Below are 17,247 nucleotides of genomic sequence, written 5' to 3' on the forward strand. Positions count from 1 at the left end.
CGAGCGGCTCTTCGACTCCCTGGGACACTTCGGCAGGTACCGGGGCAGCCCCGTCCCGTCCCGAGCGGGGACCGCGCCGGTGGGCTGCGGCCAGCTGCCCCGCGCACTCGCACGGGCGGACGGACAGAGGCACCGTCACACACGCACTCACGCATCCCCATGCGGGGACGCGCTGACGGACACCCGCACAGGCAGGGTACCATAGCTACCCGCACAGGCACTCACACGCACACGGGGGCTGACGCAGGGAGACGTCACCGTGCATCGCGCGTACTCACAGCATTGCATAGGCTGCAGGGGGATTCGCACGCACACGCAGAGGAGCTGACACACGCACCACAGACACGCGCTCACACACACTGCACCCCGGTGTAAACTCACACTATACAGACAGGCACTGGCACATGTATTCGCACTGCTCTACACACCCCCATATATAGTCTTCCATACATATGCTGCGACCCATGCATGTGCTCACACACACTACGCCTGCACATCTGTGCGTATGGCATGTTCACATATGCACCCACACACTACCCATTCACATGTAGGCTCACGCACCTGTAGGCACCATGTGCATTCATATACACTACGCATGCAGTCACACACATTCATGTACGTGCACTCTTAGACACTTAACGCTCACACATTTCTTGCACGTGTGAGTGTGCGCACACACACACACATGCACCCACCCACACAGAGCCCCAGGCCCTGGGACAGCCTGGGCACTTCAGGGGTGGTAGGAGGGTACAAGGAGTACATATAGGAGTATCGCATGACACACAGGCTGTTTCTGCACAGGGGCACAGGCTTGTTGTGTGCGATAGATGGCGTGTTTTTATTGAGGTTGGGCTTGTTGCATGTGATACACGAATATGGAGTATATGTATATATATTTATCGGCAAGGGATTATCTGTATGGTAATCTGTATGGTGTGATGCATTGTGGCGAGTTTTCTTCGATGTGGTTTGGGGCTATGGTGTGCGTGTATAGAGGCCTGGGTTTGTTAGATGGGATACACAGCTGCGGTATATGTGTGTGTGTATGCTTCTGTAGCTGTGGATGCAGGGCTGGTATATGAGAGACTGTTTACAGCAGGTAATGGAGAAGAAACGTTTGGCGAGGAAATGAAATTTTAGAGGATACGGATTGTAAGACTAAGAGGTGCACATCCTCACGGTGGGTTCTGTCCTGTACTTTCACGATGCGTTGATCAGTGTGGATTTTGCAGGCGCATACTCCTCGGAGCAGATGTCTGGAATAGACCCATACGTCACAATTTGGCTAAAAGTTTAAGCTGTTGAATTGCAGTGTTGGGCTTTCTAGCTTCGTCACCAGTGGGCTAGCCTAACCCACAATGTTGATCTCTTCTCTACTGGGGGCAGGCAGGAGCGGCATTTTGAACAAAGCCTGGGAGCTCCTTTTAATGGTAGAAGTGTGTGCCTGAACTCTACAGCAGAACAGGCTCTTAATATCACGTGCAAGCAGTAGTGGTGGGTATCAATAGCCTCTGCAGATGGTTAGGATGGAAAGACTTTTTCTTTGCTTAACTGGGACCTATGCTTAGATTACATGTTTGGCTAAGTTGTGACTTACATGCATATCTATCTGAACAATATCTCGTTCATTATCAGTTCTGGGTCAGCAACGAAAATACCTTGTTCTGTGTGAACTAGGAGAGAAATCCTAGCAATCAGTTTATTTTGCTGTTGCTGTTGCTCTTCTGTCTTGCGTGCTCTTTGTGGAAAGCAGGCACTTGACACTGAAGACTGAAATAACATGGAAGTAGCTATTCCTAACTACCGAAGTAGTTTTCCTACTTGAGAACATTTATCAATATTTTAGATAAAGTTTTCACGACTACTTCTTGCAATTAAAGAGAGAAGAATTCTACAGTGTTAACCCCACGTCTAGGGGCCAGATTATTTGAGATGTAGTTCAATAGGGGTTACTTTAGGTTTAGGACCTGTGAGATGAACTGCAGACTACCAAAATTGGCGTAGTCATGTTAGGCTCATGGCTGTTCAAGATTTCAAAGACCACATGCTAAAATAAGTAATAATAGTAGCTTATGGCGGATGCATCTATTTAAAAAATGTTGTAAAAACCTCTTTTTAATCCCTTGATACTGCTAGATAAATGATCATACTTCATATAAAAAGTTGTTCTTAATTGTAACTATGAAGTTAGTTCTGATTAGTTTGTATTTATGCATCATCATGACACTGACAGATGATGGATCATTTCTTCAGTTCAGGCAATTCTTATAAGGCCCAAATAACCTATGCACTACATACAGATTCTGTAGATTTGCCACAGTCAGATTCTGAGCAAACCAAGCATGAGTGTTAGTATTTTGAGACTGTTTTGATTTTCTTAAAATCTGACAGATGCAGTAAAGAACGGCCAGCTGTTTATGTGTATATAAGTATATACATGGAGAGAGTATGTATGCATTATATATATAAGTAATATATATAATATATATAGCTATATAAAAATTATTCCTATACAGATAGTATATAAACCTTTAACTTTGTTTAAGGTTGTGAATTTTGCAGAATTGGCATTCACATGGATGCTGACAATATTTTGCTTTCCATTCGGACTCTCCTTCAGAAGTCTCGGTGATGCTGTAATTCTTACTGGGGTCTTGAGACATGCATGGACAAAATAAAAATGTAATGGCTTCTGTATCCTTTGCCGTTAAAGGAAGACTTTATGCCTGTCGTTGAATTTGGGCATGGGTAGCATCTGTGGCCTATAAATTCAAGAAGGTTGTTTTAAACATTGTTCTTGAGTCTGTCTCTGGAGAATGAGATCGCTGCTCGCTATTGCAGAGGTGAATGAGAAAAATAGCCCCGTCTGCCTCAAATGGCCTCATCTCTAGTGAGCTGCCAGGCCTTAAAGCTCCCAATTTACCCGCATTGAACTGCACCCTTCTCCCACGCAGCAGTTCCTGCCAGACTGTGCCTATGGGCTCTCCCTCTCCCTCTCTGACCCGGGCCCTTCCCCAGCCCCTTTCTGCCCACCCACTCCAACTGCAAAAACCCACTCAGGGGCCCGTCAGGTAAAGAGGACGTAGTCCTCTTTATCCACTTGCCGTCGCTGGCAGGCCCCCACACTGGGAAGGGGGAGACGTGACTAACGGGCGTAAAGTTGGTAGCACAGCGTGTGCGTAGCGGGGAGGCGTGCCTTAGGACCTGGCTGGCTGGCTCACACTGCCCGCACATCTAGTTCCCAGGTAAACGGAAGGATTTTTAGTAACTTTAGTGACTTTAATCTACCAGCAGGACACAGGATTTATTTATCTGGTTGCTGGTGAGAAACAGGCTACGTATTTTGCAGCTCTGATCTACACCATGACAGAGTGCTGAACGGAGACATGATCTAATCAGGAATAGCTGTCTAGAGAGAAATCTGGTAAGGTACCTCTTATCGTAAGTGTGGATGAGAGTAAGGATTTGATTTCCCAGCTGGAACGCCTGGTAGCTGTGAGATGCAGCTTACGTGGTACGTAGACTTTTCCCTGTGATTTACAGTTTCCAAATCTTGGCTTATACTTTAGCTAAAAGCAGGTGGTGAAAATTGTCAGGGAGAGAGGGGAAGATTGGGTGTCACCGACACTATTTCCAGGTTTGTAACGAAGTGTTTCCAGAATCTTTTAAAAGATTGCCTTTTCTTTTAAAGTATTCTGTCTTTTACAAAGCTGAGTAAGTTATTCAGATTTTCAAATGTTGGTTTTATAACTAATGTATTTTACTAGCAGTTAGACTATCTAATAAATTAACAATGACTGCTCTTTATCTTTACTGAAATGTTTGTGTATTTATTCAGTTTTTAACATCTTTACATTGTTGTCTTATATGAACTTGTTGCCTAGTCAGTGGAGTTGCTACAATTTGGACTTTAGAAGCAACCCATAGAAGGACTAGCAATGGCTGCTGTGAGGAGGAGAGAAGCAGGACAGGCTGCCTGTTCGGATAGGATGCTCACCGGTTGCAGCCAAACATGGAGTTTAGTAGAGATTAATACAGTTACCAACAGTTTCAACATTTTCTGTTAATTTCCCTGGAACTTTTCTGGTGTTCATAAATAGACCAGAGACTGTGCTTAGCTCGTAAAAAAAACTGGCTTGACTTTTGTAGAGATTCTTTCAATGGACTTCTACAACGCAGACCCTGCTGTTCAGTGCCATAGTAGCAATATTTGAACACTCAGTGCTAACGCCATTTTTCTCTTCTCCCTACTTGTGCTGGTTTTGGCTGGGGTAGAGTTAATTTTCTTCATAGTAGCTAGCATGGGGCTGTGTTTTGGATTTGTGCTGAACACAGTGTTGATAACACAGGGATGTTTTCGTTACTGCTGAGCAGGGCTTACACAGAGTCAAGGCCTTTTCTGCTTCTCACCCCGCCCCACCAGCGAGCAGGCTGGGGGTGCACAAGAAGTTGGGCGGGGACACAGCTGGGACAGCTGACCCCAACTAACCAAAGGGATATTCCACACCATATGACGTCATGCTCAGCATATAAAACTGGGGGAAGAAGAAGGAAGGGGGGGACGTTCAGAGTGATGGCGTTTGTCTTCCCAAGTAACCGTTACGCGTGATGGAGCCCTGCTTTCCTGGAGATGGCTGAGCACCTGCCTGCCGATGGGAAGGAGTGAATGAATTCCCTGTTTTGCTTTGCTTGTGTGCACGGCTTTTGCTTTACCTATTAAACTGCCTTTATCTCAACCCACGAGTTTTCTCACTTTTACACTTCTGATTCTCTCCCCCATCCCACCGGTGGGGGAGTGAGCGAGCGGCTGTGTGGGGCTTAGTTGCCGGCTGGGGTTAAACCACGACACTGCTTTGTAGGGCTCTTGGTTCACTTCTAAAGTCCTACACCAAATGGTCTATCATCTTTTCACATCTCAGAACTTTTCCAGGCTCCTATTTCCATGCTGATGCCCTTATCTACTCTCTTGTTTCATAGCTCACAGCTCTTGTGATCAGATTACATCTTCTGCAAATTGTGGCGTGTACATGTTACTTCCAGGAATTCTGGGGTTTGTATCAAATAACAGAGTCCCAAGTATCTCAAAGGTCATGCTCACCACTTCTTTTCACAAAAAGAAAATAAGAATACTTTCAAGCAATGATTTTTCGAACTCAAATATTTTACAGATGTCTTGAAAAGTTCTTCCCCAACAAAAATACATTTTTCAAGTGGAGAAGTGTACTTGCTGGACATGCAAAGAAATTGGTTTTCCTTTTCCAAGTTAGTATGGAGATACAGGCAATCATATTCAGCATCTGAGTAGATGATTAGCTTTAACTTAGAAAATGGAAACATTACAAGCTTTTTCTGAAATACTAATACGTTTAGTGTTTAGTACATCCTACACAAAATTAGTATTTTTAAACAATATAATGTGAATTTCTGTTTAAGCTTTGAGTAGTTTCCTGAAGATGAACAAAATACCGTGGACCAGAAATGGTTTTCAATAAAACATTTTTTCCCCATATACTGGCTATTCTATACAGTGGAAAAGTTTATGGCAACATATCTGTCATTCAGTTTTCAAAATGTATCAGTGAACAGCTGTTTATGTTTACTGGAATGTGACAACAGGAGAATCTCAAATCTAAGTCCTCCTCTGGCTCCTAGTCAGGGGTAGTGTTTGACAGAAATGCTTGATAAATGTTCTTCAGCTTTATAACTATGCTATATTATAACATCTGAATCAGCCTGTACTCATCTCAGATGTTCATAGGATAAAAATAAGTGGACTTGGCTGCATTTCATTTTTTTCCCTTTTTTTTTAGGGGGGGGAGTTGTCCGGATATTTTGCAAAGAGTACTTGATCCCGTTGGTTGAATGGCATCATAATAGCCTTGGAGAAGTGAGACAAGCCATGTGTTTTCACAGAGCAGACTCTAGCAGCTTAAACAAAGATCTTATTATCTATGCCTGACTAGGCAAAAGTAGCAATGCTCTCAAGACTCAGAACCAAAGTTGGATACTGGCAAGTGCTCCTGTATAATGGTGACGGTACACTAGCAGTGTGGTCTGCAAGAGGTACTAACAGTATTTGCTGGGATCCAGGTCATATGGGAGGCAGTCTAGCACAGGATCTGCATAGACAAAAGTGTACTGCATCAGAATGTGCTGGCAACCTCACCCTGCCTGTTTCTGGATTGAAAAAGTAGATTATAATAATAGAAGTAGATTAAAAAGTAGATTACCATAATAGAAAAATAACTAAATAAAAGCAGGATGAAATTGCACTTGTGCTATCCATTACTCCTCTAAGGCTAAAACCTGCAATACAAGCAACACGCAAGCTTAAATCAATTACGATTTTTAAACCAGCTGCTGAGATTCAGACTGCACCTCTGAAATGTTGGCAACCCCCCAGGGTGGCTTCTAGACAAAGTTGTAGCATGGACATAGTTATGGCAGCATGAGGCAATTATCACACACATCAAGGAGCTGATGATCAGCTGTTTCATCCCGAAATATTATGGTATGAATGAAAATGAAATATATAAGGCACTGCACAGTGTATTCCCTGTAATACGATGCCTGGGACTGGGATATCACTCCTACAAAAGCTCTGTCAATAATTTTCTCGTAACAGTCATGATTTTCAGCAGTACTAAGATATCTCGAAGTTGGAAGGAAATGTTTTATAAAAGGGCTTACTCATGAAAAGTTTGACCAGTTTATTGAAGGAAGTGAAATGATACAAGTAGAAAACAACGTTAAATTTCTTTTTCTAAGGCCCCAGAAGCCTTCAGCACATGCTATGAAAATTTCTGTGCTACCATTTTGCTGTATACAAGAAGAATGGAACTGAGATAAATACACAGCTGACATTTTATTTAAGGTAGCTTGAGGCATGAAGCTATAGCAGCTGAACAAGAACAGGAGATTCTCAACTTCTCAGAAATACGGAAAAAATAGCAAGACAGAGAAAATATCAACTGAGGTAGCTATATCTTGGTTGCAAGGCCAAGACTGGAAAAAGTGTGATGACAAACTGTACAAGACAGAGATTTACAAGTACTGATAATGACGGTTGATCTGCCAGATTGTCCATATACTTGGAGAGAAATCTCAGCTGTCTTTGAAAAATACTGAAATTACCTAGAGTGCTAATGTATACCTTAATATCATACATAGACAGCCAAACTGTAATGCTCACCTCGCTCTGAGCAGATGTTTTCTGAAAAATCACATGCAGTGAAAATGTGGCTTGAGGAATCTAGAAGCACCATCCATTGGATCACAGACTGAACCCTTTCCTCAAGAAAATGTTTTTATTAAGAGGTGAAGCTGGGTTTCCTCTTCCTATTATTTGGAGGCATTACTATTAGGTAGCAGCATCAGAGGTGCAGCCTCAGCAGTGGTGCGATCATTTAGAACTTACGAAGTAGGCAAAAATACGGTTTTTTAGCCTTTAAATTGCAGGCATAGATATTTGTGTCCTTGATGAAAAATTAGAAAATATTACTAATAATATTCATTTAGCCCTTGTTCTATAAATAAATATTACCATATCTATGATGTAATATTTCATTTGGAGAGAGAGAGAAAGTCAAATACAAAAGGTGAAAAATGAGCAATAATAGATAAGCAATATCCAAAAGTGTTCTCTGACACAAAGTCGTTGGATATATAGTGAAATTATACTGATGAGACCACATTTCATTTAAATAATTTATATTCATGGCTCATATTCCAGAACAAATTATTGGTTGGATTTTTTTTCCTGCATCTTTGGAACTGGTGTAGGTCAGCAAAGCTGGGAAATACCATAAACTTGTTACAGCTCCACCCTTCTGAGAGAGAGAATTCATGTTAGTCCCAGGGTCAGAGCAACTGGGACCTCATCTCATTTACACTTGTATTTTAGGCTCTTCGGAGAACTGTCGTCCTTTGTAGGTCAGTATAGCCGCACTCAGTTCTGCCTCACTTATCCATTGAGAATAGAGGGGGCAGATGGTACAAAAATAGATTTACGTAGAAGAATCCTGGTAGGTCTGAGCAGAATCCAGCTTCTTTATTGGATTCTTGTGGAGAATGGGACCCGTATATTGCTCATAAATATTTATATAAGGCTAGAAAACAGCATTATTCCAGATCATTCCCTTGTATGAGCTACCATAAGAGAAGGACTCAAGGAAAGAACCTGACAGTACTGTGGAAGTATAAGCAGGTAAAAGAGAATTACAGAATATATTTACTAAGAGGTCAAAGTGCATTCTTAGCCTTGGAAACAGTCAAATCTGTAATTTGCATTTCTTTGTTTTTAATTTAAATTACTTCCAATTTTAACAGTTTAAAGAGAAAGGTAGTAGAATCATCTTCCTTGAATGACTGGAAATGAAAAGGTTGCTTTCCATTAAGAAATCAAGAACAATATAGAATAACTCAGTCTGTTGGTCATGGAAGAGATAAATGACCAGTAAAACTAATGAAAATATCTTTTCTTTGGAAAGATCAATAATGCTGTTAAGATTTTGACTTGTCTTCTTTAGAGAGGTTGTAGAAAAGCTCTTTGTCTAGTTAAAATCAAAGGCAGTATGTAAAATATACAAGATCTATTAAATCAACTTTTGGCATTTCATACTATTTCATATACTCTACAATGTGTAAATCTCTCGGAGGAGAGAAAACAGAAATATTTTTCTTGTGCAAGATCTATTATCAACTTTTGGCATTTCATACTATTTCATATACTCTACAATGTGTAAATCTCTCGGAGGAGAGAAAACAGAAATATTTTTCTTGTGCTGTGAAGACACAAGCTAGCCAAACCAATGCCCAGGACTGAAACTAGAAGGGGATATAAGTAAACAAAAATTGGACAGAAGTTCATGACCAGGCTGCTAATCAAAACAAAACAAACTGAAAAGCTCTCCAGTGGGAGTTATTCATTTAATAAGGTCTTATTATGGGGCAGATTCCCATGACCATTTGGGGAGAAGGGATTGAGAACTTCTAGGCAAAGAGTGGGTTACACATTTGCAGTGAAGAGGAACAGTTTGGAGGGAAGGTGGACTACGAACCTGCAAAAGAAGCTGAAAGTCCTCTTGCGCTCAGTAACCTTCTTTTATGTGGGTTTAGAGATAACCTGCCTTGCCTTGGAGAAGATAGCCTGTCAGGGATACTAACCTGGCTGAGCAGGAACATGGGTGGGACAGGCTGGATGATCTTGCAAGAGCCTCTGAACAGCCCTTGCAGGAGCTGATGAACTATTGGTGGATCATCAGTGTAGACTCCTGAAGAGAGGAAGAAGGGAGCTATGTCTTACTCCTCTTTGGTGGCCTAACTGGGCTTTAACAAAGTCTGTAGAAGATACAAGCTACTCTGTTACACAAAGAGGGAAAAGCTGTCGGTGTGGAGGGTGTTCTCCTTTTGAATGTAGAGCATAGCTGCTAAATATGGAGGTACTTAAACAATTCATACATAAGCAAACCCAAGTTTAATAGAAGACAGTACTTTGACCATACCAGACTGCATTAAATCAAATCCCTTTCTTCAAGTTGTAGAACTGTAGAATTACAAGTGTAGAATTCCATACAGCTAGAGTTGCAACTTGCTGTATTGTCTTTGGCAGCAAGAATCTCTGGCTGAAATTGAGTTGCCTTTCCTAAAGCCATGCCTTGATTTATGTGTTGACTTTGTCTCAAATTTTAGAAGACACAGTATTATCTGACACTTAATTCCCTAAATGTAACATGTTGTGAAGTGCTGCTCCTTTTTTTAGTGACATATTCCTAAAAAGTGAATAAGACAAAGGTGTCTGCCTCAGGTCTTCTGTTTCGCTCTTGATGAAAAGTCACTGTGGTGAAAGTCAGAATTAGCAAAAGAACATTGTAAGAGTTGCAAATGGAGCCAGGGAGAGTAAAATGACCCATTATCCAGGTAATACAATGCTTTATGTAGCCCACAGAAATAGACCAAATTATCTTAATCATATTCTAGGCTGCAAAATTAACGCTATGGGTAAAATTATTGCTTATATTAAGGAAGAAAGAAACAATGGAGCAACCCAAAATTCCATGACATTTCTGTCAATATTTACAGAAATGGTTTAAACATAATTTGATCCACAGAGCTAATACTCCTTATTACTTCTAACTGAAAACTCAGAAGATACTAGTATGTGCAGGAACGGTTACAAACATGTGCTAGGAAAGTGATGTCCAGTATGCTTAAATTAATTAAACAGATTTCTTACTTGTTTTAACTTTTCCCATGAGAAAAACCTATAGGAATGAGAAATTCTACAATCATTTTCCAAGCGTGGAGGAATTAAATTTCCAATGTAGAAATTTAAAGCCATGGGTAGTATGCTTAACAATAAGTGTGGCATGGCATGAAGAGAATTTATGTAGAATTCAGACTGAAAATGAGCTGTCTGCATCCAGTTCTTCTTAGGTGTTACTACAAATAGGAAACAAAAAAAAGCGTTCTTAAAAAGCATCATTTCATTATGACAACAGTAAGGCTTAATTATTTTGCAAAACAGTCTTTGAAGATTGCTAGTTGCTTCAGAATTCACAGTTTTCACCACTGTGAAGTAGGTATTCGTTCCATGTATTTGTACCTTCAGCTATACCAGGTTTAGAGTTTTGCAATAGAAATATGTAAATAGACTAACAAATAAGTAAGAACATAATTCATATGAAAACCAATGGGTTTTATTTCAGGATTATAGGCAGAAAAAAAAAATCAGATAAAATAAATGTAGACTTCCATAGTTTGAACAAAGTTAGTGCAGTGTATCATCAAGGTAAACAGCAGAAAACATCTGATTTCCTAAATGGGGAAGGAAGAATGAAATATAACAGTTTATACATGAAGTACTGCCTATGTCTATAATTAGGTGGAATCTCAATAAAAACATTTAAATTCTGTTAGACACCTTACAGATTATAATGTGAAATGATTTGCTTATGTAAGCTGATGGAAACGCTACAGCGTGGAAGGGAATTAAATACCTAATTTGGATTGTCCCCAAAAAAGAGGCTGACCAAAAGAAAACAGTGTCACCAAAGATACTGGAATTGAGTTTTCCCTGTGAGAAGTAATGCTATTAATATATCATGCAGACAGAGTACATGCTAATTTTCTAAATGGTAGATGTTTATAAAAATGCTGTTCCTGGAATGGAAACATCCAAGTATAGAGCCTGAAGTGTTACCACTGTTCAAGCGTAACCACTCTGCTGTATTTAGCACTGATCCAAATAATTCCAAAACAAACCTAAATAACTTAAAACCTGCATGATCATGTTCTTTTTTAATTAAATTACCTGGTATATACCCTTGACACATGTAAAACAGAAAGGACATGTGGATAACTAGAATGAAATAGACTGACTCCAGCTTTGCCATTGGAAGGTGTTGGAATTGCTCTTGCAATCACAGTCCATTCCGGCTTGCCAGCCTTGTTCCCGTTGTGATTGCTGGTCCTCCTCTGGTAACTGCTGTGGCCCCACTTGGAGCCGTGACCTCAAGTTCAAGGCCTGCTTTACTGGTACCTGTATGAGTGCAAACGTACCAGAATTACAAAGTTTATTTCATACTGATTTTGATAATCAAAAAGAAGGCTGACCAGAAGAAGGTTAGAAATTAATGATGTGCACCGTTTAATGTTTGACCATTGTTTTCAGTGATAGTCTTAAATTTCCACTTTTTTCCTCCCTTTTATTGCTTTATTTCTACTAGTTATAAGATAGATACTATAAATATGTGAGGGAGAAAAATTGCAGTTTCTCCTCACAGCAAGCGAGATGTTTGGTTGGCATTTGTTACACAGACAGGTCTTGTAGATCTCTCTTTTCACTAGATAATCCATCGGTAGATGGATCCCTCCATGGCAGGTTACATAGCATTTATCTTCCTTTCACCGAAGGAGGCTAGAGTATGGAGCAAGAGCTGTGCTAACCTCTAATGTTGCCAAACTGTTCCAAGTCCATTGTTGACTTCTCCAGAATCCCTTGTAGTTTACGCATGCAGGAAAGCTAGTGGGTATAGCCCCAGCAATTAAAAAGTTACCGCTCCCAATGATGTGTTCCCCCTCAACCAGAAGTTACTTTCACAGTAAAGTCAAGAGTGGAACATGTGTGCGTAGCTTGGTTGCTTGAATGCAAATCCAGGGCCTTTGTGTCTAGTCCAGTTCCACTGTCAGTTGAACAAGAAGGTTGGGCGTTGAGCTGAAGTGGCCGAGCTGTGAACACACCGCCCTTCTGGCTGGCTCTCCCCCGGGGGCAGTAACCCTTGGCAGAGGGGCAGCAAGAAATGTCGAGGCATCTTTAATGGCAGCTGCCCTTTCTGCTGTGCATGGCTGTCCATAGATGAAAGCTATGCTACTAAACTGTTGAAACCCAGCAATATTTATCAACTGGATTATTTTGTCACAAGTGATGACAGAAACCTAATGTGCCTGATCTGGATAGTCAAAAACAAAGAACTGTTCCATTAATTGCAAAAAAAAAGTATTTTAAAAGTATGGCCCTTAATTCTGTAGCACTAATTCTTGATTTTTACACTGATGTGACTTTGTCTAAGCTGTTATACAGCAGTATATGCAGTAGTGAGCAGCTGACGTATTTTTCTTCTTGACTCTGGTGAACAAATGCTGGGCTTGTCTTAATCAAAGGGAAATGTGCATAAGTTTAATGGGATAGAAGTGTTACAATTCTTCAGAGAATCAGTTTTAAATGACTGTAAGAATGATTTGTTAAGTGTCTGCTGTTTGGTGACTGCATGTTGATGCACACATTGTCCCCAGTGATGATATATAATTCCTGGGGCCTCCCTAATCCCTATAGGCTTTCTTATTCCTGTTGCATCTGTGCTGTTGGTATGTTTAAACTGGATATCCAGCACAGCATCTTCTGCCTCTGAAAACAAATTCTGGAAATAACCATCTTGCTGATGTGGGCTGAGACCAAGTCTTAGCGTAGTTTAAACCACCCTTAGGAGGGAAGAAAGTTTACTCTTGACACTGTAAGCCAAATAAGACCGTGTCTGTTGTATATTTAAGGCTGCTTCCAAATCTGCATCTCTGCACCACGGCAAAAATATTGCTCCTGAGTCTCATTCAGCTCCTTTCCTCTCAAAAAATAAATGTGTAAGTGTAAGTGCATCACAGCTTTTTGGTTTAGAGTGGAAAGAATGCTGAATGGCTTTTCTCACATTAAAAAAACCCAGGATGGAATACAGAGGTGAAAGTGGTTACGGAATACAAGTTCTTTCAGAAATAGTAAATATCTGGAAATTTCTTTCCACTGAAGCCATCCTGTTGAGTGTACACTGCACAACAAAAACATACTGTGTTTTCTGACTAAGCAATTTGCTAACAAGGTGGTTGAAAAGACAAACAGTAAAAATAGTTCTTGTAAAACCTGTGGAATAGTACAAATCTTTTACTAATCACAGAACAGCCTTGTGACTCTATCCTACACTAAAAGGATTTTTAAATTTTTGTATTAGCTTTTGATGAGTATCTAGTAATTCCCCCTCTCCTCTCTTTGATGGACAGACAAGGAAACAAGTATTATCAGACACACATTTTATTTAACATAAAATTAGTGTCTAACAACAAGTTTTGTCCCTGCTATACACTGCAATAACTGACGATGGTAAAAGTACTCTGAGGCTGGGCATTTATTCTCTAACATATATGCGGCAGTGTCCACTTCAGGTGTTTTTGCATGCCAGATGTACCACCTTTCAAATAGACTGGTGCAGATTATTTGCATGGATGCAATATAAATTGGATCAAGCAACTAATCTGGCTTGGTTTATTTTTTTTAATCTATTTTGACTTTTTTTTTCAAGTTAGATCAGTTTCCCAGATAAAATTCACAGAAGGTCCACATAAAATGTACCACCGCAACTGAGGGTAGAGTGCACTATGTCTCAGGGGATGAATAAACAGTGGGAAAGGAGAAGGAAGGAAATATCTTACAGTGACAGTGCCACAGAGATGTTGTGTCATGAGACTACAGCCAGAGCGACAGTGGCCTGAGATCTAGTTCATTATCTTTATGGAAGAATATGTCTTCAACTCAGGTACTGACATTATGATATCACCAGTTGCTTTTCTTACTGGTGAGATCTTAAAACTTGTGCGGAGGAGTTAGAAAATGTAAAAGTCTTTTTTACTATAAACTGTAAACTGAAAAAAGAGTAACTGGGGAGAAATTTCACAGAAATATTTTAAGAAAGACTGGAACATTTTCATGTTGTGTCTTGCTCAAGCTTTTGTGAAGACAGTTTTATGCTCATTTGACTTCTGGCATTCGTTAAGCGTCTCTGTACTGGAGCAGTAACCTACAAAGTCTTCTTGACTTCCATATTTGACACTCCTGGCAAGAGTGACAAAATGTACTTGCCAGATAATTATCTCCCATGGCAAGTCACTGAAGAGATGGAAAAACACTGCGAGAGATTATCATACCTTTTAGGACAGTCATCATGTTCACAGATCTTAAAAATTGCAAAAAGTGTGCTTTTTAAAAAGAAAAAAAAATCTGTAAAAGAGGTATTGAAAACTGCTACTTGCAACAACATATATTACATAATCTGATGTGTGTATGTGAAGATAACTGGCATATAAAATACCCTTGCTAAAAACTGCCTTTTTTGAGATCAGTCCGGGAAAACAGATCACAGACTTTGCTGAAAGAAGCCTTGCTTTCTTTTGGTGGATTTCAATAGTATTTATTGCTACTGCAATGTTTCTTTCTTAACATCTTGATGCACGAGCAGCAGTATCTCTTCATTCAGGGAAATTTAACTTTTAAAATGGGGTTCGGTGAGTTTACTAAAAAGTTTATATTACATGTTTGCCTGCAATAGAAAGATTGGAGCTTAGTAATAAAAGAGTTTCTTATCAGTCCGGTGTTCTTAAATTAAGAATTTGGGAAAAAAGTTAATCATTTACAGTAGGCAGCAAGGACAGCATAGACTTTAACCTGTGCCTCAGGGTCAGTGAAGCGTATGACCTGTATACGTTCTGCTGTGACCTGCTGCCCCAGCACAGCCTGCCGCAGGGGCTGCTCCAGGCTGCCCGAGCGGCAACGCCTGTGCTCCCCCGGCACCAAGTCCTCCCGCAAACAGGGGAAGCTGCTCAGCTGTCACGTGAGCATGGGCCAAGAAGACGCCCCAGGGTTTTAAGACTGGGGAAGAGCATTGACATGGCCACAGCAAGAGGGCTGAGATAAAACTGATGCACCTAAAGGTCCAAAGGGAGGGATCCCAGGCTGGCAATAGAGCAGGCAGCAGCTTTATGTTCCTCCTTGCTCAGCACTGTCTGTTGCCCCGACCTCTGTTCTAGCAAACCTGTGTCTATTATGAGGCTGGGCCTGTGTCTTTTTCTGTCCCTTTTCAATCTTCAGCTGTTCTGGCAAGCAAAGTTCAATGCATCTATAGTATTCTCCCATCCCACGTATCATCCTCCTTACATGCTTTTCATGCTTTCTGTATGTTGGCACTAATGGCCTCATTAACTCCTTTTGGTAACTATGCAAGTTAATGAATTTCCTGACCTCTACGCAATTGGTCTTTCTAGAAGAAAAGCCCTTCCTACCCACCAGAGATTCTCGGCAGCTCATAAGGTTGGGCTTTTCAGTCTAGCATCGGTAGGGGTGCTGTGACAACACTGCTGTAGTCGGCAAAAGAGGGCTTTCAGGTTGGGGGTTTTTTTGTGTGTATACACACATGCGCACGTGTGCGCGCACGCACACACAGAGGCTTAGCCAGCCCATTGTGGGCTTTTACTGGAGAGAGCAGTAGGTAGTTTTTACAGGCAGGGGAGCAGCCCATTAGTGTGGTGGCAGGGTGGGGGGATTCCGTCAGCCACTGGTGCTGCCAAACGCTTTTCTAGCTTCACATCAGGCCTTATTCTTCCCTACTGCTGCTTCCCCTGCCTGCTCCTTGGCTTTTTTTATTGAGCAGTTAGAGGTTAAAAACTGCAGTGCAATCCATCCTGCAGGATTCTGCAACAACATGGCCATTTTTGCCGTAAAAACGCATGTTTTCCTGTTCTTAAATTAAGTCATAAACAGCATAAATTATGTCTATTAATGTATATCTGGCATTCTGTTTGACTTTTTGTGTTTGCTTAGCATAGGTGCTGCAAATTAGCTAAGAAAAATAATGATACTACAGAGTGGATTTTTTCATTGGAACTGAGTAAGATTTTCATAACATTGAAAATGGAAGAACCTTTTTACAAGAATCAGTTATATCTAGTTCTAAGTTAAACCCTTGAAAGATGGGTGAAATATGGCATGACACAGATATTTCTTTAAAATAAATCCTTTATTGCTTTTTATAGAGGTGGAAACTGTTCTATAGGACACAAAGGAAAAATGAGGAAAGGGTAAGGCACTGTAATTTATATAGTTTTAGAAAGTAACTAGAGGGGGATAACTGATAATTCTGTACAACAAAGTGATAAAAGACAAGGAAGATTTATTCAAGGTTGCACAAGGATGTTTTATAAGCTGCTAATAGTCTTAGAAAAAGGGGATGTCAAGATTAGATTTAATGAGAAACTCCAACAGAAAGATTTGACAGTGGAGCAGTCTGTCAAAATGGCTATTGAAGTATGATCACAAGAAGTGTTCAGGAAGAGATAAGATAAAACTCTCAGGGGAGCAGTTAGTGCAGAGATTAGCTAGACCTGATCAACATCATATCCCTGGTGATGCTCTTGGGATTTGGGTTTTTAAAAAATAATGTTTGAGGTTGCAGAGAGAAGTCCAGAGAGGAATCCAGGAGTGCTCAAAAGGGACTTCAGGGCACTGGGGCGATTGGTTGAAGGATCAGGAGCACAGGTAGTGTTTTCCTCAATCCCTACAGTGGCAGGGAAGGATACTGAAAGGAACAGGAAAACACACCTGATCAACACGTGGCTCAGGGGCTGGTGCCATCGGAGGAATTTTGGCTTTTTTGATCATGGGGAGGTTTACACGGCACCGGGTCTGCTGGTGACAGATGGAGTTCAGCTGTCTCACAGGGGGAAAAGGATTCTTGCTCATGAATTGGCGGGGCTCATCAAGAGGGCTTTAAACTAGGTTCGAAGGGGGAAGGGGATAAAACCAGGCTCACTAGAGATGAGCCTAGGGTTGGCGTGCCGATGCCGGGGGCGAAATCGATAGCCCAGCTCAAGTGCGTCTACACCAATGCACGCAGCATGGGCGGCAAGCAGGAGGAGCTGGAAGCCATTGTG

General features: G+C 41.0%; 1 protein-coding gene across 1 annotated transcript in view; it reads left to right on the forward strand.

Moving 5' to 3' along the window:
• Positions 1-6: 6 nt before the first annotated feature.
• SLC22A16 (solute carrier family 22 member 16) overlaps positions 7-17,247 on the forward strand; it is a 41,447-nt gene continuing 24,206 nt past the window's right edge. The window contains exon 1 of the mRNA XM_009289158.2: positions 7-36. The gene's annotated coding sequence lies outside the window, so the exon portion shown is untranslated. The remainder of the gene's footprint in view (positions 37-17,247) is intronic.

Source organism: Aptenodytes forsteri, unplaced genomic scaffold (assembly GCF_000699145.1).
Source record: "Aptenodytes forsteri isolate BGI_AS27 unplaced genomic scaffold, ASM69914v1 Scaffold217, whole genome shotgun sequence".
Lineage (NCBI taxonomy): Eukaryota > Metazoa > Chordata > Aves > Sphenisciformes > Spheniscidae > Aptenodytes > Aptenodytes forsteri.